Raw genomic sequence first — 19,218 nt, forward strand, 5'->3', positions numbered from 1 at the left:
TTTTCTTGAAGAAATACTTCGTTTCTTCATTTTTCCATTCGAAATTCATCGATTTCTCGTTGAATTTGGTGAAATTGCTTTGCTTTTCTAGTGTATTCATTAATACTAAGTTTTTTCTTTGATCTTGATTTCATTCAAGCTTCCATGTCGCATAATACAAACACTTCAACCAGTATTGTGCAGAATAATACAGTCATTTATCCTGCATTGTAACAAACTTCTGAATAATATGTACACCCTAGTGAAGGTCCAAATTCTGTGATTATTTCTCCAAAACATGATGGATCTAACAACTTAGCATGGACGTGAGCTATGCGCAAAGCTTTAGGTGTGAATAACAATTTTAATGTGTTGATGGATCTATTCTTGTTCCTACACTTCTTGATCCTAATTGTCATGCGTCGGAACGTTGTAGCAATCTTATTCATTCATGGATCGTGAATTCGGTTAGTTCTCAGATTGCTCAATCTTTATTAAGAATGTTGTTGATGTTTGGAACGCGTTAAAGGAACAATTTTCCAAGTTTGATCGCATTCATGTTGCTAAGCTTTGTTCCAGCATCAATTCTTTGAAACAAGGTTCACTTCCTGTTACTGGTTACTTCATTGAGTTAAAGATTCTTAGCTACTTGTACGTCATCTTCCTACTTGTACGTGCCATTATCAGTGCCAATGCTTAGCTATACCTAATCCCAAGGATTTTCATTGAGAGGATCATGTACTACAAATCCTCACGTCTATAATGATCAGTTTTCCATCGTTCAAACATAATTTTTTTCATGGAACCTTTATTATGTCGTAATCGTGATTACTTTTTAGTCTTGAAAGAAGAGAGTAAAGTTGTCTTTGAAAGCATTAATCTTGATGAATCCAAATCTCCTGTTAATGTTGCTGCTTCAAAGAAGTTTCATGGTAAAAAGAAACCTCTTTTTTCTTATGGTTATAAAAGCATAGATTTCCTCCAAACTTTGGTCGAATTTCTTCTGTGAATAATACAGAATCATCGCCTGATAATGTGTGTGTGTGGCTAGAAATGTTGAAGAGCCACCAAAAGTTCAATCATCTTCAGAACCAATGTGTTGTAATCAAATGCTGAAGAGCCACCAAATACTAATAATTTACCCCTATTGTGTTGTAATCAATGCATTTAAATTTAACTTAATTTTTTTTATTAATTGATTGCACAAAATTCAAGAGAATGTTTTTACTTTTGAGTTTTTGAGGGTGAGAACTACGTTACCCTCTCTTGTTTAGGGGGTAATTTACCCTCTCATGATATCAATCAATCAAAATGTAATATGCATAGAAAACATTAAATATCAAATAAATGAATCAATTTTTTCTAAAAATAAAAAAGTTCATCTTAATCATAAGGTAACTTTTAACACTTTTAATTTTTATTTAGAGTAAATTACACTCCCCTCCCCTCTTATGTTAAAATATACACTTCCCTCCCTTTAAAAATAAAATCTACACTCCTCTCCCTCTAAGATGCTTAAATTACAACCCTCTCCCTTAATAATTAAATATGTACTACACTTTAATCTATTTTAACATAAATAAATATTTTTATGATATATACTAATTTTGAACCACCATTTAAGAAAAATAAATTCATTTCTTTATAATTTAAATATCAATGGTAATTAAACTTAAATATTTTGCTATTAAGTTTATAATTTATAGTATAAAACTAATTTTTATATAACCATATTTTATTGTATTTAGTAATTATTGTAATTTTATTTTTTGGTTGTTTCATATTTTATAATAGGGTTTAAAATTATATGTTAATGTAATTGTGAATAAAAAAATAGCGAAAAATATGTATTCAAATTTTGATTATGTTAAAATAGACCCGCGGTACTTTTTTTTTAAGTGTGTTAGATTATTTTATTTTATTTTTGCTAGATTATTGAGGAAGTAAATGAAATGCACCATCTCATTTTTTTTTAAATAAAATAAATAAATAAATAAAAGAAAAAGAAAAGGTGTACAGAAAAAAAAAAAAAAAACAAGATTTTTTTTATTTTTATACATATATGTAAGGAAGAATCGAGAGTTCTCTCTCTTTCCACTCTTCCATCTAACTTTTCCCCTTTCACATTTTTTTCTTCTTTTTCTTATTCTTTCCCAGCGTATCCTTCCCTTCTTCTTTCTCATCCTCTTTCTATTCTTCTTCTCATTGAGTTACAATTCCATTCACAAATCAAACTCTAATAAATGAATTTTACCTCTAAAACAAAATTATCTCTAGTTCTACAATTACACTTGGATAGAATTTTGGGATTAAGGTTATTGCTTCATGGAAGGAGAAGAGTACCCATCACTTGAAAGTTGTTTATTAAGACTCTTTGAGGTAAATATACAACCCATAACTCAATTAAGGCATCTCTAGTCATGGGTAGTTTGATTTAGAAACTTATTTTAGAGTTTAGAGTAGGTATTAAAGGAATTTAGGAATGCATATGATCGATTAGAAAAATTTTAGAATACTCATTTTAATCTTGAAATTATTATTGATGCTCAGATTGGATAGTTGATACTTTGCTTGCTACTACGGAAGCAGTCGGAGAGAAAATGTGGTTGGTTCGACATAGCTGTGAGTTGATGACGATCATTATCGCTTATTTTCAATATCGTTATTATTGCTATTTTTATGATTTTATATGTTGAAGTATTTATCAAATTGGGAAACACACCTTTTGAACATTTTTCCCGTCATTGTTATATAATTTCAAAGTCATCAAATCTAATTATACTCTATTTGGATTTATCTATGAATTATTGAGCAAAAGATTTGAAATTGAGGTTTGGTTGCCTATACTATGTTGAGAAATGAAGAAATACAGTTTTGAGATATGTTTTTGGGATTTTCGATATTAACATACGATCCATTTCGATATGGATTTTACTTGTCATTTATAAAGTAGAGAAATTGAAACGGAGAATTTGATTGTATGTATTTTCGTAGTTGTGTTGAGATCTTGTGAAACGTGATTTTGAAATATGCGTTTTCGAAAGGTTTGATATTAATTTGTACGCGATTTGGATTTTGAATTGGATTTGAATTTGGATTTACTTATAATTATAAGTAGTAGATTTTCGATTGAGTTTTGATGATACGTATTTTGAAACAAGTTTCGTTATGTTGTGAAATATGATTTTAGCATTGTGTTTTAAGAATGGAGTTTTGAAAATTACGGTTATAATGATGACGACCTAGGTGCACCTAGTATGTGATTTCAATTAGGTAGAATTACCCCATTAGATGGAGCCGCCCCTATGGAAAGGCCACCATTAGGAGGAGAGGGCTATCAATGCATGGTAAACTCCCTAATTGAAAATGTTTTACACTTTGTTTTGAGTCGAGAGAAAAGAGCTATCCGTTAGATGGAGCCGCCCCTATGGATAGGCCACCATTAGGAGGAGAGGGCTATCAACGAGATGGAGCTAGTTCTCGATTCACCCATTTTGATTATTTTACTAAATGGAGTTTTCTATATTTTCTTTAAAGACTTTTATCAAGATTTTCGACAATATATTTTTAAAGGTTTTTGTTATGATTTTCGGCGGTATATTTTCTAAAGACTTGTAATCTTATTTTCACCTCTTTACAACATTGAGATTAAAAATACTCTTATTTATGATATTGTTTTTCATGTACAATGATATAAAGTAATTGCAAGTAGAAATATTCATGTTGCTTCTAAATGTTAGACATGTGAAGGCTTGTAGTAAGGTTATACCAGAAAGATAAACTCATGGTTTAAAAGGTGTTATAAAAATTTCTCTAATAATTTGATTCATTTTATTACAGTTTGGCTAAACAAGCTCAGAGCAACATATTTGTTATGTCGGTGACATTAGACTCAGAAATATTCTTATTTGATTTTGGATTAATAGAATTTTATTCAGTTACTAGTTTGTAAATGAACATTAGATTTTGAGAAACTTAATTACTCGTGCTCATGTGTGTTTCCCTTCTAGTTGGTGGTGGTTGTTGTCTCTCACTAAGTCCTTGTGACTTACTCTTTCATTTTCTATTTTTTTCAGATTTCCAAGCAGCTAAGTAGAGAGCTGCTAGTAGACTCGAGTTCAGCCGCGTCACTCTTTTTGGTAGGTTTCCTTGATGATTGTCTCTATTGTTTATGTATACATTGAGTCAAAGTACCTGCAGCTATTTGGGTTTAGAAATGTCTCATTTTGAGTTGTACAAATATGTAAAATGTCACTTTGAAATTCTGGTTGATGATAATAGTTTATGAACAGGATTTATATCTTGGTAATGTTGAAAGTACAGGGGTTACTCTGTCGAAATTTCAGTAAACATGAGTTTAAGTTGAAAGTTAGTTTGAAACTTGTTTATTTAAATCTTTGGTCTTTAGGCTTGCCGAACTATAAGGTATTAGTTCGTGCGCCGGTCACGAATATATTTTTGGGTCGTGACAAAGTTGGTATCAGAGCTCGGTTGTAGGTCCTAATAGCTGCAGACATAGAGTAATAATAGATTTTTGCTAGTAAATTGTGAACCGCGGCACCATTTACTTGCAAAAAGCAATTAGCACTCTATGGTAGTGTCACTGGTTGTCTAATCTTCTGATTTCTTTTGTTGTCTCACTTTGTTTGTCGTCTCGTCCTATTTTGGGCAATTTTCTTTCATTTTGTGATGATGCCACACAATACTAGAAGGGAAATTAGTTCGTTCTGGGTCTACAGCCTAACCTTAAGACTCTCGACAAAGAGGTCGAGGTTGTATTCAACATCGATGCAGAATGAATGTTGAAGATCGAATAATTAATGTTATATGAGTTTCCTTGGATATAGAAGTAGAAAATATTGAGGTCGTTATAGGAAAGCAAGGATAGCGATGTTAGTGCAACAATTTGCTTAGGTCGTTGTTTGATAGTATCAGGGTAATGAATGATAGAGAAATCTCGTTGTCCATCAAGAAGTTAGATTGGGTGAGCATCAAGCGACTACTCTTAATAGAGGGGTTGAGATTACTTTTGCAAAATTCATTAAGTTTAAACCTCATACGCTTCTGGTTTAGTTTAAGTGAAAACTCTTAATGGTTCATTAATGGTCTAGAGAGGTTGTAGAGGAAATTAAGATGCTCAAATATAAGGGAAGTGAAGTTGACATATTTTTCAGTTGGAGTGTGTGGCATATTTCTAGTTGGATATGTTGACACATGAAAGGAAAATAAGATCACCTCTGTTGAAATGAAGTGAGACCTCTTGATTGTTCACGGCCCACTTTCTTGTAGAAAGTGTTGTAGATAGATTAACTCACAAGTATCAAAGATTAGAAAAAAAAATGAAATGAGCCCATGTCAGTTTCAGAGTACAAAACCAGTTTCATCGAGCTTTCACTGAACACCCTCACCCTTTCATAGAAGAGATGTGTGTCAAGTGGTTCATTAGAGGATTAAGAGGATACTTAAGTAGCTTTGTGGTTGAATCTAACTATCCTACTTTGCGGCGGTTTCGAGCTTGACACTTTAGATTAGGTAACAAAAGTTTAAGGGAGGTAGTAAACAAGACTCTTACAAGTTGGATGATAATACTGTAACTATGCTTATCGTGGTGGCGAAGTTATATTTAGCCGTTAAGGACAACAAATAGCAATATCACGGATGGATGGTTCCACTAGACCAACTTTTAAGCATAACGCAAAATTGTAGGTTATATTAGGGGGCATATAGATAATCCACTTTACCTAAGAGTAATTTTGATTTTACAGTTGTATCATGTTTTATTTAGAGTTAATTCTTCTTTAGAAATGGTTTCGAAAAAGGTAAAATGTGATTTGAATCAAGTATGTCATATAAGGAGGGATCATCTTTGGAAACTATATAATAATCATCATCACCCATAGGTTTAGTATAGATTTTAGTATGATTTTGTGTATGAATTGATTGTCTTTCCATCATGTCGCCTTATAATATCATCAGGTAGTGAAAATTGATTGTCTTTACATAATTGGAACTCAGGCTTAGGGGCTAACAAGTTAATGAAGAGAGGTTGTCCAGGATAATTGATCTTGATTAAGGATATATAAGTGGGTAAGGGAGAATTATAGAGTTACAAGCGTGTAGGTATCATAATGTTTTTCCTAAAGAATTTCCTGGATTTCCACTTGGTAGTAAGATTGAATTATATATATAGACTTGGTTCATAACACTCAGCCCATATTTGGACCTCTTTAGCGTTTGGCCTAGCAACACTTTAGGTGTTAATAGAGAAGCTACAAGATTTTCTCAGTAAGAGATTTATTTGCCAAAATTATTTTCATTGAGTAACACTGGTACTGTTTGTAAGAAAGATGGATCAATGCGATTATGTATGAGTTATAGAAAATGACTAAGGTGGTAGTAAAGAGTAAATATTGTTTAAAGAGTTGTTTGATCAATTTTAAGGAACTCGTTGTTTTCCAATGTTGACTCGTGGGTTGGGTATCATTAATGGAAGATTAAGTGGGAGCATATGTGAAAGAAAATTTTTTGTACAGATTACGAGCATTTTCAAATCCTGATTATGCCTTTTGGACTTACTAATACTCTAACATCTTTTATGGATTTGATGAGTTGGGTTTTAAACCATTCTTAGATCAATTTTGATATTATTCATTGATGACACTCTTGTTTATTCCAATAGGTAAAGAAATGAACGATCCAAACTATCCTAGGCATGATTTGATTATGGCAACAGTGATTTTTGCTATTAAGATTTGGATGCGTTATCTATATGACAAGATTTTGTTAGACTTATATCGACCACAAAAGTCGTTAGAATAACTTAAATTTAAGATAAATAAAGTGGATGGATTTCTCTAGAAAATTTTGATGTATGGATGAACTCATACCACCTTGGAAAGACAGGTGTTGTTGTAGATGCTTAAGTAGAAAGTTCATGAGTAGTCTTACTCATTTAGACAAAGTGAAGGGGCTTACAATTAAAGGGTTACAAAAACTTGTGGAAGTGGGATTCGATTTTAGCTTGATCATTCAATGGCATTATTGGTCATGTGTAAATTTGTTCCACCGCAGTATACAGTATTAGGAAGACTCGGTTAAGATTTAGACTAGGTAAAGTTGATAGGTATGGGAGGAATAGTAAAGTTACAAACTTCTTAGTTGATTTCGACGATGTTTTGAGGTTGAAGTCGCGACTGTGTGATGTTGGTGATTTAAGGAGAAAAGTATTAAGAGGTTTATCATCATTGTTATATTATTCACCAAATCCTATTTAGATATACCAAGACATATGATAATTGTACTGCTAGGAAGGATGAAAAGTGATGTAATATATTTTGTCTCTAAGTGCGTGTTGTGCTAGTAAGTAAAGGTTGGACACCAAAAGCGTGCAAGTTTACTTTAACTTGTTGGAATACATAAATGAAAGTGGGAGTCAATGACTATGGATTTTACTATAGAATTATTATTACTTAGTGTGGTGATTATAGACTGTTTGATCAAGTTCACACATTTCTTATTTGTGAAGATTACTTATACTACGTTCCAATAGGCTAAGATTTATTTAGAGCAGATCATTTTGTTAAATTGTGTGTTGATCTCTACTATATGTGATAGCAAGGTTCAATCTGTTTGAACCTAAATACAACTTTCGTCCCAAGAAGGATTGTCAATTTGTGGAAAATATACAACACGTGTAGGATATGTTTTATGCTAGTGTTCTGGACCTTAGAGGGAGTTAGGGACCGATGTTTTTACTATAATAGAATTTTCATATAGATAGTTACCAATCTAGTATTGAAGTGGTGCCTTTTCAGACATTGTAGATTGACGATGTGTGTCTTCGATATGTCAGGATAGTTAGAAATTGGTGAGTCTGAACTTGTGGGCCTAGAGTTGATTCAAGATATCATAGAAAATGTTAAGTTCATCTAAGATTGTTTAGTGATAATTCGAAGTAGGAAAATTCTAATTCTAACAAGAGGCGTCATCCGGTAATCCGGTGAAGAAACCACATGGAAACCCAAAGAAATAATGCGTGCGAAGTATCCATACTTATTCGAAAAGTAAGATTAGTAGTTAAAATTCGAGGACGAATTTTCTTAAGAGGGGAAGAATGAAATGCACCATCTCAATTTTTTTTAAATAAAATAAATAAATAAATAAAAGAAAAAGAAAAGGTGTACAGAAAAAAAAAACAAGATTTTTTTTATTTTTATACATATATGTAAGGAAGAATCGAGAGTTCTCTCTCTTTCCACTCTTCCATCTAACTTTTCCCCTTTCACATTTTTTTCTTCTTTTTCTTATTCTTTCCCAGCGTATCCTTCCCTTCTTCTTTCTCATCCTCTTTCTATTCTTCTTCTCATTGAGTTACAATTCCATTCACAAATCAAACTCTAATAAATGAATTTTACCTCTAAAACAAAATTATCTCTAGTTCTACAATTACACTTGGATAGAATTTTGGGATTAAGGTTATTGCTTCATGGAAGGAGAAGAGTACCCATCACTTGAAAGTTGTTTATTAAGACTCTTTGAGGTAAATATACAACCCATAACTCAATTAAGGCATCTCTAGTCATGGGTAGTTTGATTTAGAAACTTATTTTAGAGTTTAGAGTAGGTATTAAAGGAATTTAGGAATGCATATGATTAGAAAAATTTTAGAATACTCATTTTAATCTTGAAATTATTATTGATGCTCAGATTGGATAGTTGATACTTTGCTTGCTACTACGGAAGCAGTCGGAGAGAAAATGTGGTTGGTTCGACATAGCTGTGAGTTGATGACGATCATTATCGCTTATTTTCAATATCGTTATTATTGCTATTTTTATGATTTTATATGTTGAAGTATTTATCAAATTGGGAAACACACCTTTTGAACATTTTTCCCGTCATTGTTATATAATTTCAAAGTCATCAAATCTAATTATACTCTATTTGGATTTATCTATGAATTATTGAGCAAAAGATTTGAAATTGAGGTTTGGTTGCCTATACTATGTTGAGAAATGAAGAAATACAGTTTTGAGATATGTTTTTGGGATTTTTGATATTAACATACGATCCATTTCGATATGGATTTTACTTGTCATTTATAAAGTAGAGAAATTGAAACGGAGAATTTGATTGTATGTATTTTCGTAGTTGTGTTGAGATCTTGTGAAACGTGATTTTGAAATATGCTTTTTCGAAAGGTTTGATATTAATTTGTACGCGATTTGGATTTTGAATTGGATTTACTTATAATTATAAGTAGTAGATTTTCGATTGAGTTTTGATGATACGTATTTTGAAACAAGTTTCGTTATGTTGTGAAATATGATTTTAGCATTGTGTTTTAAGAATGGAGTTTTGAAAATTACGGTTATAATGATGACGACCTAGGTGCACCTAGTATGTGATTTCAATTAGGTAGAATTACCCTGTAACGCCCTCCTTTTATTTAATTATTTTAATTAGTTTTAGAATATATTTATATGATTGGTATGATTTACATGATTTATGTGATATTTTGTTATGTTATATGTTGGTATTTACTAGCATAATATAATTGTTATTTGGTGTAGAAATATATTTGTTATTTGTTATAGATATATTTGTTATTTGGTGTAGAAATATATTTGTTATTTGTTATAGATATATTTGTTATTTGGTGTAGAAATATATTTGTTATTTGTTAGAGATATATTTGTTATTGGTGTATTATTATTATTAAGTGGAGGAGAGATATATTTAATTTAGAAATAAATAAGATTATGAGGAATAGAGTAGTTTTGAGGTGTAAGAGAAATAAGAAGGGGGTTAGAATAGAAAGAAGAATAAGTTGTTGGGCCAAAATAGATTTAGGAAGAGCGTTTAGTATTATAAATAGAGAAGCTTAGGTTAGAAAAAGTTTACCGAAAACCGCTTTTTGGAAAAGAGGAGAACAAGAAAGAAGAGAAGAGGAGAAGACCTTAGGAAAGAAGAACGCTGCCGCTGATTCAGGAATTAATCTAAGGTGAGGGTGAGACTATCTTGCATTAATATTAAGTTGTTAAATCATTAGATTGCATCTAACAAGTTGGGGAAAGTTTGTGAGAATTTGAGAATTAGGGTTTTGAGAGAGATTTGATGATTAGATGATGAAAACTTGTTGAATTGATGTAGAAATTGTATACAGTCCTTAGATAACCCATATGACGATTATTGGATGTAGTTTTGAGGTTAGAACCATGGAATTGGATGAGATGTTGGTGAGTTTAAGAATTAGGGTTTAATAATTGTAATAGGTTGTTAATAGATTTGAGAACCCTTTGAATTTGCATACAGTAAGTTGATGAATAATTAGTGTTCTAATGATAAGGTAATCATAGGGTAATGATTAGGGTCAAGTTTGGAGAGTATTGGATCGAATAAGAAGTGGAAAAGATTTCCCCAAAGCGAAATCGCAGCTGAACTGCGATTTTGCTGTCAATGTGCAAAACGCGTTTTTATTGTCTCAGTTTGACAAGTTTAAGTTCCGAACTGGGTTTAGGTGTAAACACGAAAGTTGTAGGTATGGATGTTAGCGTTCTAATGCCGTTGGTCTCACGTCAATAGGATTTATAGAACTTGAGTTATGGTCAAATTACTGCACGTAGGTCACAGTGAATTTTTATGGACTTTCAGCACAACTTTTCCGAATTTAAAATGAAAACTGGTATTGATCGGTACAGAACTGGTCTTAGGCGTAAACATGAAAGTTTTAGATAATTTTGTTAGATTTCTAGTGGCTTTGGATTGACGTGAAAATAATGTTTGATCTTTGAGTTATGATTAAAATACTACAGGGAGGTCTTTGCAAAATTGTACGGTGACAGCATTCTCTGTTTCATGTTTTTGCGTTTTGTTCATATGTTTCTGTTTTGAATTGATCTTTGTTGTAAACATGAAAGTTGTTGATATTTGTGATATCTTTCCAGTAGCTTTTGTTTGACATGAAAATATGTTGTGCACAATTTATTATGTTTTTACAAAGATACATAGTGAATTATTGTTGATGTTTAAATACGATGTTATATGAAGTTGTTTATGATTGATGAATATGATGTTTTAAGATGTTGTTTATTATCATTTGATATTGTTATATTATGATATGACATGAATTATTTATGTGATCCATATGTTGTCAAGATGCTAAGATGTTAAGACGTTAAGATGATAAGAGTTGTTAAGTCATCGAGTCGTTATGAAGTCATCAAGTTGTTAAGATGCTATATTGTCAAGATGTCAAGATGTCATAGATGTTCATGAAGTTGTCTAAGTTGTACGAAAGTTATGTCGTTGCATTAAAGTTGTGTCGTTGCATAGTCAGAGATGGGGGCTTAATGCCCGACAGGTTCTTTATGGCCTTAGCGATGGGGGCTTAATGCCCGACATGTTCAAATATGACCTTAGCGATGGGGGCTTAATGCCCTGGTGGTACCACATGCATGTTGAAGTTGTCTAAGTTGTTTTTGAAGTTTTCTAAGTTGTTGTTGAAGTTGTCTAAGTTGTTTTTGAAGTTGTTGTTGCATTGTAGAGTCGTCATAACTTATATTTAATTATGATTTAATGATGATGATGTTTGACGATGATGTTGTTCATGTTTGATGATGATGTTTGATTTTGATGATGATGTTTGATGATGATGTTGTTCATGTTTGACGATGATGTTGTTTAGGATTGATGATGATGTTGATTATGATTTGCTTATGATAGTTGAATATGAAGTTGTTATGATAAGATGCTATGTGATTTATGATATGCTGATATGTGAATATGATAAGATGTTATACGTTTATTAATGATGATGTATGATGATTCCTCGTGATTATATTTAAGATGGATTGTTTGTGATTATGTTTATGGTTGATATATAATGTTATGAGATGGTTATGATTAGTACTTGATGTTATATGATGTTGTTTATGTCTATGATTAAGATGCTATGATTAAAAGGATATATGATAATGCTTATGACTAATATTTGTAGATATGTGATGATATTTATATGATGATATAATATGAAGTATATGACTAATGTAGGAAGAATAATGATACTAGTTAAGGAAGTTTAAGTTGCTAGATATGATTAATGAATTATAGGATGTTTAAGTTGTTGAATGTGCTTTACATGATTTATATGCTTTATATTATTGTTTGAGAAATCCCACCCCTCTTCTTGGAAATGTTGCTCTTCGTATGGGTAACTTGCAGGTAACCAGGATTAGTTGCGGTCGTGAGTGGACTCCTCACAAGTGTGTCTTAGGTGCTCTGATACGTAACGGGATGGGATTATGTCTTTACTTTCTGTTCCTTACGTATTACTTTATGAATCTTTCAAGAATTGATGTTGAACTAAGTTTTATGAAATTTTATATTGAGGCCCTTGTGCCAAAGATTATTTAAGTTGTCAAACTATTCCGCTGCGAAGATTTAAAGATTATGTTGTTATATTTTTGAAGAATAAATTGTTATTTATTCCGTTTATAAATTTTTAAGAAATGTAGCATTCCGTTTAAGGTTGAATTACTCTGATTTTTAATTATGAAATTTTTACGTTGGGAAAACGGGGTGTTACATACCCCATTAGATGGAGCCGCCCCTATGGAAAGGCCACCATTAGGAGGAGAGGGCTATCAATGCGTGGTAAACTCCCTAATTGAAAATGTTTTACACTTTGTTTTGAGTCGAGAGAAAAGAGCTATCCGTTAGATGGAGCCGCCCCTATGGATAGGCCACCATTAGGAGGAGAGGGCTATCAACGAGATGGAGCTAGTTCTCGATTCACCCATTTTGATTATTTTACTAAATGGAGTTTTCTATATTTTCTTTAAAGACTTTTATCAAGATTTTCGACAATATATTTTTAAAGGTTTTTGTTATGATTTTCGGCGGTATATTTTCTAAAGACTTGTAATCTTATTTTCACCTCTTTACAACATTGAGATTAAAAATACTCTTATTTATGATATTGTTTTTCATGTACAATGATATAAAGTAATTGCAAGTAGAAATATTCATGTTGCTTCTAAATGTTAGACATGTGAAGGCTTGTAGTAAGGTTATACCAGAAAGATAAACTCATGGTTTAAAAGGTGTTATAAAAATTTCTCTAATAATTTGATTCATTTTATTACAGTTTGGCTAAACAAGCTCAGAGCAACATATTTGTTATGTCGGTGACATTAAACTCAGAAATATTCTTATTTGATTTTGGATTAATAGAATTTTATTCAGTTACTAGTTTGTAAATGAACATTAGATTTTGAGAAACTTAATTACTCGTGCTCATGTGTGTTTCCCTTCTAGTTGGTGATGGTTGTTGTCTCTCACTAAGTCCTTGTGACTTACTCTTTCATTTTCTATTTTTTTCAGATTTCCAAGCAGCTAAGTAGAGAGCTGCTAGTAGACTCGAGTTCAGCCGCGTCACTCTTTTTGGTAGGTTTCCTTGATGATTGTCTCTATTGTTTATGTATACATTGAGTCAAAGTACCTGCAGCTATTTGGGTTTAGAAATGTCTCATTTTGAGTTGTACAAATATGTAAAATGTCACTTTGAAATTCTGGTTGATGATAATAGTTTATGAACAGGATTTATATCTTGGTAATGTTGAAAGTACAGGGGTTACTCTGTCGAAATTTCAGTAAACATGAGTTTAAGTTGAAAGTTAGTTTGAAACTTGTTTATTTAAATCTTTGGTCTTTAGGCTTGCCGAACTATAAGGTATTAGTTCGTGCGCCGGTCACGAATATATTTTTGGGTCGTGACAGTAAAGTGTAGATTTTAACATAAGAAGAGACAAGAATGTAATTCAAGCTTCTCTTAAGGCCGAAGGGGAATGAAATGTTTTCTAATATGTTTGGAATAAGGGGGGAGGGAAGTGTATATTTTAACATAACAGGGGAGGGGAGTGTAATTCAAGAATCTTTGAGGGGAGAAGAGTGTAATTTAGTCTTTTATTTAATTATATTAAGGTGTTCAATCTTAATTAATTTACACTACAAGACTTATAACAAATAAAATTTTTATATCAAATTTCTTTCATCTGGATGTCCTTAAATTCATCACTTACATTCATAAAATTTCTTCCATTCCACAAGCCCGAACGTGAGAACAAAAACATCTCCTTCATTCAAATTTCTTCTTTATTCTTCCCTATTGATCAATTCTTGTTTCTTTTTCGTTTTCTTCCCATTTTGATTGTTCAATTTTGTCGTTCCAAACTGCTGCAGTTTCAAATTATAGTGAGAATTGTCGTTGTTTCTAGAACCGCGTCAGGTATCGTGACTTTTTTTATTTAAGTAGCCAACCTAATAAAATCTGCTAACACGCATAGACCTGCCCCACTATCAACCAAAGCCTTTAAGTCCAATCAAAAGAACAAAAGTCATGTGACATAACTATTTCAGCAGCAACCGAAAAAAATGCTAGCAAACTCCCAAAACATCACAGCAGCAACACCTGCTAGCAATCCTTAAAGTATAACGGATGACTTACTCATAATTAACTACCTCACAACCAAGAAAAATCAAATCAAAAAGAAAAGTCAACTCACCATATTTGACGTGGTTCTGGAAATAATGGTAATTCTCACGATATTTGGAATCAAACGAACGACGACGATTCTCACGAAAATTGAAAAATGCGGCAGTTTAGAACGACAAAATTGAACTATCAAAATGGGAAGAAGAAATTTCATGAATGTAACGGATAAATTTAAGGACATTCAGATGAAAGAAATTTGATGTGAAATTTTAATTGTTCTAAACCAGTCTTGTCGTGTAAACTAATTAAGATTGAACAACTAAATATAATTAAGGCAAGATTACATTTGGGGTCCTTTATCTTATTTTTTTTGTAACAATTTGGTCATTTATCTTTATTTTTTCCCGTTTAGGTCCTTTATCTCTCTTAAAAGCACATATACATCTTTTTTCTCATTTTTTATTAAAAAATACATAATTTTATTTCTAAAAATATATTTTTATTAAAAATGAAAAAAAAAATCCAGAAATATGATGAAGATGTTCATCATCTTCATCTTCTTCCTTTGAATCTTCATCATCTTCTTTAAATAAAAAAAATTCTACTAAAATATATCTCCAAATATCATGAATTAATGTTATATTCACCTTCAATCTTCTTTTAAACACAAAATCAAAACCTTAATTTCACAAATGTTGCAAGGCGGATGGTGGAGGCTTAGTCACTGGCGGAAGGGTTAGGCTTTACAAAAGTTAAGATTGTTCTGGAAACAACAAAATTGATGTGCAAAGCTGCTCTCAACTTTGGGGTTATTTTTATGCCGAGTTTGAATATTGAGTTAGAAAATAATAATAATAATATACGGTGTGCCAATTTATATAACTAATTTTTTTTTTTTGTGATGAAACTAAATCTCTTTTCTATAGGGTTTTGATTTTTGTGTTTAAAAGAAGATTTGAGGTGAACATAACATTAATTCATGATATTTTGAGATATATTTATGTAGAATTTTTTCTGATTCAATGAAGATGATGGAGATTCAAAGAAAGAAGATGGAGATGATGAACATCTTCATCATATTTCTGGATTTTTTTTCATTTTTAATAAAAATATATTTTAAAAAATAAAATTATGTATTTTTTTAATAAAAAAATGAGTAAAAGGATGTATATGTGCTTTTATGAGAGATAAAAGACCTAAACGGAAAAAAATAAAGATAAAGGACTAAAGTGTTACAAATAAATAAGATAAAGGATCTATAATGTAATCTTGTCTATAATTAAATAAAAATTAAAAGTATTAAAAGTTACCTAAAATTGATTTTTTTTTTATAGAAAAAATTTACTCATTTATTTGACATTTAATGTTGCCAATGTATATTACATTTTGATTGGTTAATATCATGAAGGAATAAATACCCTCTAAATAAGAGAGGGTAATCTAGAATTTTGAGACTCCAAACTCTCATATATATATATATATATATATATATATATATATATATATATATATATATATATATATATAACATATCTAATGAGAATGAGTATATTATGTGAGAATGTGAGAATGGTTTATTAGCCATTAGATTAAAAAGTAAAGGCTGAGATTAAAAGTGAGTATCTTAACCAAATCTCACTCAATTTGCTTTACGTTTTTCTTTTTCTTTCTACGCTTCAGCTTTTCTTCTTCCTGAGATGCGTTTTCTTCTTTACCCCCTCAACAACGTTTTTCTCCGGCGACCCCAACCTTCACCGAGATGCCGCCATCTTCCACCACTGATTTGAGGTGCCGCCGCCACCTTCCTACACCCATACGGTCGCAACCCTCTTCTCTGGCGACCCCAACCTCCGGCTACGACCTACCTCCGACGGTCATCTCTCTCTTTCTATCTCTATCTCCCTACTCGATACAGTTAAATTCTTTCCTCAAAATGATTTAACACAACTGAGCAAATTAGCTTCCAAAACCAATGGATCTCTCCTCCTCTTTCAATCAATTCATTTATTTTTGGTTTTATTTTGAAGGGGATTTATTTATATTTAATAATTTTTCAGAATTGAAGAATTAGCTTTATATGGTCCCTAATATGATTATTTGTGTTGTTAGAGCAATTTGGAGCATTCTGTTGGCAGTTGTGTGCTTACTGGTGTATTGGTTCTTAATAAAATTGATTGTTAAAAAAAAAGAAAAAAAAGAGCAATTTTGAGTTGTTACACAATTGGTGATTTCACTTTTTTATGTATGTGTTGCTTGAGTTTCTTTGGTACTGTGTTTGAGTTGTTACAAAATGTATTTTAGAGGTATGCAACTACTATGTTATTGTTGAAACATGTAGCCTACAAAATCATTGGAGTCCTAATTAAGAGGCTGTATGTTGGATTGTTAGTTTTATGAAGTTTTGCACTGTTAATTGATAGAAAAGCTGGACATGGTTTCTGAATGTTGTTGCTTGTACTCTTGTTTATAACTGCAGGGACATGGGAGATATTTGAATTTCATTGTGGTTTGGAAGGATCATCAAGTGTGAGGAAAGGGGCATGGCTTAAAGGAACTGGATTGCTGTTTATGGCTTAGGAGGCTTATTTCTCACAGTATGTGTTGGTTTTTAGCTCTGGTACGCTGCTGTTGGGACTGTCGGAGCTGTTGTTGAGGCAACTGTATGCTCGGCTAGGTTTGGAGGTTACAGCATTGTTATTGCTGTTTTGGTTTCTTCTACCTAATTAACCCCTAAGTATAGTTTTGCATCAGGATTAGTTTTGGTTTCGGGTGGTTTTTTTTTTTTTTGGAATTATGTTGTATCGGTTGTTTGTTTGTTGGGATTTCGGTGTTCCGCATATATACGGTACCTGATATTATTAGTTCATTTTCGTTTTTTCCGCGAGGGGTACTATTTATAGTACAAACTCGACGAGAATAAATTTTCCCAATTCAAAAAAAAATATATCAATATTGTGTTTATTTGAAGTAGTTTAATTTCATTTTGGTATATAGTGAAGCACTTGCTGAGTGCAGAAAATTCACAGGTTTTTGAACAATAGTGCAGAAAATTAGAACCAAAAGCTGAGATGAAAAAATAACAAGCATCAGCCAAAAAAAGTAGCAGAAAGAAAATGCTAGAAACAACAAATAGTAGCAACAAAAAAACTGAAATTAGAACCAACATTATATATTAAATGCCTTGCACAAGAATTTCAAAAGGCTAAAAGAACTACAAAGCAGAAGCTGGCTTAGCATATCAACACCACCCAAAACGTGGGTGCCAAAAAGCGGACATATGAAGTGTACATTCAATATTGTTAACTAACAACAAGCCTAAAACAGAAAAACCAAACTGTCAACTGCATAACAGCTACCAAATAGCAGCTAAACGCACATCACAGAAGCCAAAACATTTGTGCCACCAGTCACCAAAAAACACCTAACAAGTTACAAAGAACTTGAGTATATCGTTGTAGCATATAGTCATCATCTCTAAAATTAACTGAAATCAACTAATTGAAATTCAACAGCTCCAAGTAGCAGTTTCTTCAACAAAAAGAAAAAAAATAGCTTCTTCAACAAAAAGCAAAAAGGTCCCTATCTCCAATACCATGTTCCATTCCCTGCATATAAGAAAAACAATAATAAATATGAATTAACTATATCTTTAGAATAAGTGTGTGACTAAATACACAAAGTCTTGTTATCTTACCAAAAGCTATGAAGAGGATTTTGTGGGACAATTGCGACTATCATGGGATGCATATTGCTTGCAAGCTTTACAAAGCCTCGTTCTCTTTTTTTGTTGTTCCATTGCATATTGCTTGCATAAGCTTTACAAAGCCCTGCATAAGCTTTATAAAAATCACCTCCTTCTTCTAAAGTATCAAATACCTTGCCAATCACGGGTTTGATTGTGGAGGAGAGAGAATTGAATGGCACATGACATTGTCACATGACTCACTTAAGTGATAATCTAATCTCAGCCATTCCTTTTAATCTGAAGGCTCACATTCATTCTCATCATTCTCATATAAATATACCATTCTCATATGATACATTCTCTCTCTCTCTCTCTCTCTCTCTCTCTCTCTCTCTCTCTCTCTATATATATATATATATATATATATAGGTTTTGCTAGAAGACACCTTTTATGAAGGTGTCTTTTAGCAAATTATTATATGAACATTTGTCAAAAGACACCAACTAATTTTTATGAAGGTGTCTTTTAGCAAAGTTATAATTAAAAAGTGAAAATCACACATTGGGGTGTGGATTGCTAAAAGACACATATGTGTGTGTGTGTGTGTCTATATATATATATATATATATATATATATATATATATATATATATATGGGTTATGTTACAAGTCACCCTTTTGTGGTGTCTTTTATCAAGTCACACCTCAAGGTGTGATTTTCACTTTTTAGTTATAACTTTGATAAAAGACACCTTCATAAAAAGTAGTTGGTGTCTTTTAACAAATGCTCATAGAGTAACTTGATAAAAGACACCTTCATAAAAGGTGTCTTCTATCATAACCCTATATATATATATATATATATATATATATATATATATATATGCAAGGATATTTTATCAATTTACTTAATTTATTATCGAGTACGGGTACCCACAGGCACGAGTATCATCTGTATCCATAAAGTAACGGGTAGTTAAATACCTTTTTATTATACATGTTTAGCTACATGTGCTTGTGCGGTTGTGCCCGTGACGAGTTTTACCCGCGTGCATGAAT

General features: G+C 31.8%; 3 long non-coding RNA genes across 3 annotated transcripts; 2 read left to right on the forward strand and 1 right to left on the reverse strand.

The window, feature by feature from the left end:
• The first annotated feature begins 1,930 nt into the window (after positions 1-1,930).
• LOC146935219 (uncharacterized) lies at positions 1,931-13,658 on the forward strand. Its single transcript, XR_015030159.1, has 5 exons — positions 1,931-2,358; positions 2,530-2,601; positions 4,056-8,518; positions 8,686-8,757; positions 13,363-13,658. It is a non-coding gene; the product is annotated as an uncharacterized LOC146935219 (long non-coding RNA).
• Positions 13,659-16,042: 2,384 nt separating this feature from the next.
• On the forward strand, positions 16,043-17,415 carry LOC146935220 (uncharacterized). Its single transcript, XR_015030160.1, has 2 exons — positions 16,043-16,346; positions 16,950-17,415. It is a non-coding gene; the product is annotated as an uncharacterized LOC146935220 (long non-coding RNA).
• A 206-nt stretch (positions 17,416-17,621) lies between these two features.
• LOC146935221 (uncharacterized) lies at positions 17,622-18,258 on the reverse strand. Its single transcript, XR_015030161.1, has 2 exons — positions 18,168-18,258; positions 17,622-18,078 (listed from the first exon to the last, which is right to left on the reverse strand). It is a non-coding gene; the product is annotated as an uncharacterized LOC146935221 (long non-coding RNA).
• Between the last annotated feature and the right edge of the window lie 960 nt (positions 18,259-19,218).

Source organism: Medicago sativa, chromosome 3 (genome assembly GCF_051527215.1).
Source record: "Medicago sativa cultivar Bolivia chromosome 3, Bolivia_mono, whole genome shotgun sequence".
NCBI classification, from domain to species: domain Eukaryota; kingdom Viridiplantae; phylum Streptophyta; class Magnoliopsida; order Fabales; family Fabaceae; genus Medicago; species Medicago sativa.